We start from the raw sequence: 6,606 nt of genomic DNA, 5'->3' as shown, positions 1-6,606 counted from the left end.
AGCCTAGTACAAAATATTACACATCTTCAATTGGTCTACCTCGTTTGTGAATTATATTTGCATTCTTTGGTATCCAAACATGTATTTTGTTAGGTTAGAAAGCAGTGGTTATATACGAAGTTCTTTATATATTAAACTCAGTAATAATGTTTTGGTATTTTGTTGTATATGAATTATGTTGGAAAATTGCTAGTTTCTAGTGATATTCATTTGAACATATGAAAATAATCTCTTGATGAAAGACCTGCCATTTTAAAGTTCAAAAACTGATATATCTAGGTAGTTATGCTCATTATTTTTCTTAGGTATGATTCCCGTATTGTGTCCAATTAGGAAGATGCACTTTTTCATTTTATTTATTTATCTACAACTTCACACTTAGTACATATAGTACAAAACTGAAAACCGTATGTACAAAATCTTTAATGAGTTGGTATATTTCTATTTAGATTTCATAAATGCATTCTTGTAGATTTAAAAGTTGGTTACTGTCAGTGCTTGAGGGTGTAAGAGATCCCAGTTGTTTGAAGTGTAAATTATGAAAAATAGTAATATTGTTAAATGTTTTTGTAGTTTGAAACAATATCTGCTTATGAATTTTTTTGTATGCTTATTTTTAGATATCACAAGAAACTTTTGTACCTGTGAGTCTGCCTCATTCTGAAATTTTATGACATTAAGAAGTTGATAAATACAAAAGAAAGGTTCCCTTGGGGTCACAATTTAAGGGATAATGAGTTTTCCGATTATAGCATTCATGTACTGTTTTGAGCTTGTGAGTTACCTGAAAAGGATGTAAATTTGTCTGTGGTTATGCTTGAATTTACTATGATGTGCAATATATTAGTATATTATGATAGGTTTATTTATATTACAAAATATTTGTATTTAAGTTTATCAGTCAAATTACTGGTATTCCATCATTTAAGTGCCAGTATAATGTTATACTATTAGGGAAATTATATTTCCATAATTATAAACTTGAGGAGTATAATTTTTTTCATTATTACATGAAACACTAGTCATGCTGCACAATTGTAGTTCTTCTTTTGGTTAGGACTGTAGTACAGTAGGCTATCAGAAGATGAACTAGTCATAAGTGCACTATTTACTAGATCACATAGATTTTTTTTTTCTCTAAAATATTGATTGAATGTAAAACCAGTGATCTACCCAGTTGAAGCGAAAGTGCTGGATGGATTGTTGTCTATTTTATAGATTCTTGTGTGTTAGTAGCAATTCCGATTACCTGCTATTTTGTATAAATAAATAGAGAAGAAAAAGTTCAGTGCTTTTATGCATACAGATTGGTTGCTAAATGTCACATGGAAGGTGTTTTGGTGAATTTTTTTTATGTGGTAACCTAACTGCATCCTTGGGCTTATAGTTATTAACATTTGTTATTTTTGAAAGGGTATGATGCAGAATTGTAACAGCCATGGTGCACTGTATATTATTTCTTTTGTCTCATTATATTGTTTGATTTATCACAAACATATTTGGAAGCCTAGTGAATTGTTCTTACCAATTTGCTGTAATTGTTCCTTGCCCATTGGATATGTTTGCACAATTTGCTAGCAAATTGGAATGAGTTTCCAACCAATTTTGTAGTTCAGTAATATTATCAACTAAGTATGTATGAGCATATCTCTTCATTACAGTACATTCATAAGATCTACACATTTGTGTTATACTAGCCAAGAGATAAGGCAGTTTTTGATGAAGGAAACAATTAATTTAACTGGAATCCTAATTTTTTAGATATTTAGTAAATAACTTGTACAGTATATTTATATGCACTTTTTTTCTGTTGTGACAAAGGAGCATAAGTAATGGGGAGCATGAAATTATGAACATTTTTATAATGCATATTTGTTGTTAAATTATCAAAACAAGGTGGTAGGACCACATTAATACAAATATACAGTAATTTACAGAAGAGGATTAGCAGGGTTGCAGATGTTTAGTTGCTTTACAGCATGCTACAGGGTAAAGATTTTGGGTTATTTTCCATTGCTTTCTGACAAGAATGTTGAGCTTTTTGTGCAGTGACCTATTCTTACTGTCGTAATTTATTGTGCTACAACTTTTTTTTTTTTTTTTTTTTTTTTTTTTTTACCAGATTGCATTGTTTCTTTGATGTTCTCAACACTATTTACATACAAAATTTTTCTTTAGTGGATGTGATGAATAAATGTGCCGTTATATGCACTTTTGATAAAATTTTACTTGTATAATTTTTTCCTAATTGACAATCTTAGTAGTAAGTAATCCAAATTGGCTATACCATGATTTACTTATTTATTTGGCTAGGGCTATACTACATGTCTTTACTCTAGACCTCTCGCATAATGATTCTCATCCAGATATACATGAATCATAATACACAAATTAGCCCAGTTACATTGGAAATATGAATAGAATTGTGATGCAGAATGAGTCTCAAATATTTCTCTGCCATTTTCATTGCCTGAGAAGTACCTACACTCGTTACTTTTCTGGAACAAAGTTGATTCTTGAAGGATGAGCAGGTGTAGTTTTTGCCATACAGGCAGTCCCTTCCCGGTTATCAGCAGACTTGGTTAATGGCGATCCAGTTTTATGGCACTTGTCTAGTGCCATAAAATTGATGATTTATGACATCATAACGGGCCTAGGTTCAGTTATTGGTGCCATAAGGTACCAATAATAGAGTTATGGCGTCATAACATACCTAACAGGTGCCATTCACTGAAACTTGGTACCATAAGTGTCATAAATCGCTGAGCTTTGATTATTGGTTGTTTTTGTTTATCAGCACCCTGCCGAAAACAGAATCCTTCCCCCCCATAACCAGGGACTGCCTGTACATGGAAGAGTAATGAAAGTATTGTGTGGCATCAAAACTGAAATTTTTAGGCCAATTTTATCTAGTATAATTAATCAAAAGGCTAGGGAGGTAGCTACAGTAGATCCTTTTGCCACCAAATAATTATGCTTAGGTATGTTTATATTCAGATAAAAACCATTGTTTTACAAAGCCTTTATTCTCATAAATTTAATTGTATTTATATCTGTACATAAATTTTTTACATGGAACGAACGAGCATCCAGAGTTCTTATTTCTTATGTCTTTGAACCATAACTGTATTTTGAGTGGCTTGCATTTTCATCACATTACTGCAACTGAAAATAGGGTTATGTCATACTTGTCAAGAGACCATATTGAAGTAACACAGGCTTAGGTTTAGGTTGTCATACTCATTGTGATGAACTCTCACATGATTCAGTCCTTCAATGTAAAGATTGGAATTCTATCCTAATATAAACATATTTTGTGTTGACTTAAATCTTGCAAATCACTTTTATGGTGATAAAAGCAATACAACCTGTTTTAGGTCATTTGTCTTTCTTTACTAGAATACTGTTCCCTGGTGTGGATATCTGCTTCGGACAGAGATTTCTCTCATTTAGACAAAGTAGTTCATAGTAGTAAGGGTTCTGTTTCTTAGTATTAGCATTCACGTCTATATTTCATGCATTCTCTCACTTAAACTTAAATAGGTTCAATTTTGTAAACCTTCTGCTCTTTTCCCTCCTTTCTTCAAGCTGTGAATCACCTTTTCTAAGATCTGTAGCTTGTACCACAATTACATCAATCAGTTGGTTCCATTTTTTCCAACATCCTTATTATCATTCAGTACTTCACATTTCAGGTTTCTATTTACCTTTAGATTCTTATCCATGCTTTCTGTTTGGGTACCTGTACCACCGTATATCCAGCATTTCCATGGTCAACTTATCCTACTTCCTTACAACACTCATGGAGTGGTGACACACCCCTTGTCGCTTACATGATTCGTTGCATAAACAGATATAGTTCTCTTGGTCTTCCATGAACGCAAGGAATCTGGACATGTATCATTGTGTTTAATCCCAGAGGGCTGAGTTTTTAGATACTACTGGCATATCTGTTCTCTCACGGGCTCCGACCCCCTTCTTTAGAGAAAGGATGGTAGGGTGGGCTGAACCCCCAGCCAGTGCAGGGTACTTGTACTTCCCTCCAAGTATAAGTATCCTATTGTTAAGACCGAAGGTTTGTTCGGCATATGAACAAATTTTGTAATCAATTTGTATTTTTCATAGCTAACACACCTGAGGTCTTAACATTGATTGCCCACCTCTAGCCACCCCTCTCATATCCTGGGATGGAAGAAAGGCTAAGTGCGTCACGGGATGCAGACGTGGTCGGTGACCAATCTTTACCTCATATACGCATTGTTGCCAGATGCCACAGATTTCTTGCATTACCATCTTATATTGTTTTTAACCAGTTTCCAGCTGTCACTAAAAGATTATCCTATTGTTGAGACCTCAGGTTTGTTAGCTATGAAAAATACAAATTGGTTACAAAATCTGTCATATTTCATCAACATATTTTACTATATTGTCTCCATGTCATCTACAAAAACCTCTGAACCATCTTTTCAAGAATGCTAAAATTTTCATCACTTCTTATCTCCATATTTACCATTTTTTATCATTCTTTGATTATTGAATTTTGCATGAACACATATGTAGGTTACCTGCTTAATGCACTTACACCAAGTTCATCAACACCATAGCAAACCCCCTTTGGCATACTTTCCCATTCATCTCTTATCTTCCGGGGTAGGTCGCACCACTGAAAGCAATTCACTAATACGTACTGTATCCAGAAAGTGCAAGAGTGTGTGGAAGACTGAGCTGAATGAACCATTGTGTCCAAAGGGATTTGGTATGCTGCTGATCAGCTTTCCTTGTAGGTGCATTAAACAAATAATATGACCTAATATGAGTTTATGCAAAATTCAGTAAAGTAAGAAGGATGAAAATAACTGGTGGATTTAGGGGGGAGTCGAGTAGACCATGGCCTACGGCCCCACCCTTGTTAGGGTACCACACCTTAGCAAAAAAAAGCTAATAATGATAATTAAAAATATTTAAAAATTAAACAATAATAATAATAATAATACTGTAGTAGCAAAAATGAATCTATAAATATATATAAAATAAGGGCCCTCTTTGATTGCCCATTAATGAAAGGGACCCCAAAATCACTGGCCTAGGGCTCCGCACACCTTAAATCCACCCCTGAAAATGATAAATGTGAAAATTAAGTATAAGAATGTTAGTGTAATTGAAAAGATGGATCAAAAGTTTTTGTTATCTGATGATATGGTAATGTGGAGAGAATGGAGTGCAGTAAGCTGATGAATGGCGAATAATTCATAAGTGTTATGAGGAAGGACAAGGTATTGCTGGACTGGTAGAAAGGAACATAAGGGCACTCAGAAGAGTAAGATTAACCAAGGATTGTGTCATTTGAAGCTGAGTGGGCCACCTATTTGTTTTTTGTGCTAAGGACGATCAGGTTACTCAAGATTTTATTTTTAAGTATGCCTCATAGGCGAAAACAATCTTCTAGCTGACAGTATTGATCATGAAAGTCTGATGAATAATTTATGGATAAGGACTGCATGCTTACATAGGTCAGTATTGAAAAATTTAGGGCAGTAACTATAGTTTCATTCAGTTATTCAGTGTTGTTTGAGATACAATTTACCCTTCACATTTTATCTTCAGAATGTTTCTCAACAGTTTATAGACAAATTCCTGATAGGAGCAGTAGTGGCAAACTTGCAAATAATTGCTTGTGTCCATTATTCCTATCTCTCTCCTCTTTATTTTGATTATTACACAGCTAAGGCAGCATGCACATTACATTGGACTTCATTATATGTTTGATTAAAGGTCTTTCTCTCAAATGTATAGGAGGGACCTCCTTATAGTGAGCCCTCCTGGTGGTTTCAGCTACCAAAACCAGTTTTTTCACCTCTTAATAGTGATGGCAAGTTATGGCGAGAGTTCGACTCTCGGGCACTCCATTGAGGTGTGAGAAATTTGTATTTCTGGTGATAGAAGGTCACTCTCGACGTGGTTTTGAAGTCTGTAAAGCCAATGGTCCCGTTGCTGAATAACCACTGGTTCCATGCAACATAAAAACACCATACAAACAAACAAACAAAGTTATGGAGCACCCGGAACTGATTTTTTAATGAATATATTTGAAAAAGCACCGTAGGCCAAGACCGCCATAACCTGGGGACTAGTACAACAAAAATGCTAAAAACTTGCAACTTTGCCTTCTTTTTAAACTGTGATGTGACTTGAGAAAATAGTTGTACACATTGGGTATCTACAAAATTTTGTAAATGCAAGCTTATGTTTTACAGCCTGTGTCCTCCCTTCAACTCCTTTGATTGGTTGTTATACGGAACCGTTATAGTTTAGCTTAACAACAAATGACAAAGTGACACAAGAGTGTAAGGAGCTGCCCTTAGTGGTGGTGGTGATATACCTGAAAGAGAGACTAAAATTTTTCACACAATGACACAATCTCTGGTAACCGTATCACCATAGATGTTGCAGAAGGAAAAATTAAAACAACATATTTTTGTTGTAAATCCACATTAAGTCGAGATACCAGTAATGGATATTTGTCAGGAAGAGGTGTCATACCCATTTATAGTACTTTTAGACTATTTTATGCACTTTGAATTTCCTCTTGTACTTTCTTTTTTCATC

At 34.5% G+C, this 6,606-nt stretch overlaps 2 protein-coding genes across 2 annotated transcripts in view; one reads left to right on the top strand and one right to left on the bottom strand.

Annotated features, from left to right (window-relative positions):
* Window positions 1–982, top strand: part of LOC135201434 (N66 matrix protein-like) — a 1,903-nt gene extending 921 nt beyond the window's left edge. The window contains exon 1 of the mRNA XM_064230356.1: window positions 1–982. This exon is cut by the window's left edge and continues 921 nt beyond it. The gene's annotated coding sequence lies outside the window, so the exon portion shown is untranslated.
* The window catches only part of LOC135201435 (6-phosphogluconolactonase-like), a 65,898-nt gene that overhangs the window by 27,908 nt on the left and 31,384 nt on the right, over window positions 1–6,606 (bottom strand). The window lies entirely within an intron of this gene.

The sequence above is a fragment of the Macrobrachium nipponense genome, chromosome 28, assembly GCF_015104395.2.
Source record: "Macrobrachium nipponense isolate FS-2020 chromosome 28, ASM1510439v2, whole genome shotgun sequence".
In the NCBI taxonomy this organism is placed as follows: Eukaryota; Metazoa; Arthropoda; class Malacostraca; order Decapoda; family Palaemonidae; genus Macrobrachium; species Macrobrachium nipponense.
Note: the sequence above shows the minus strand (reverse complement) of the source record. Positions and strands in the feature narration are given on the sequence as shown.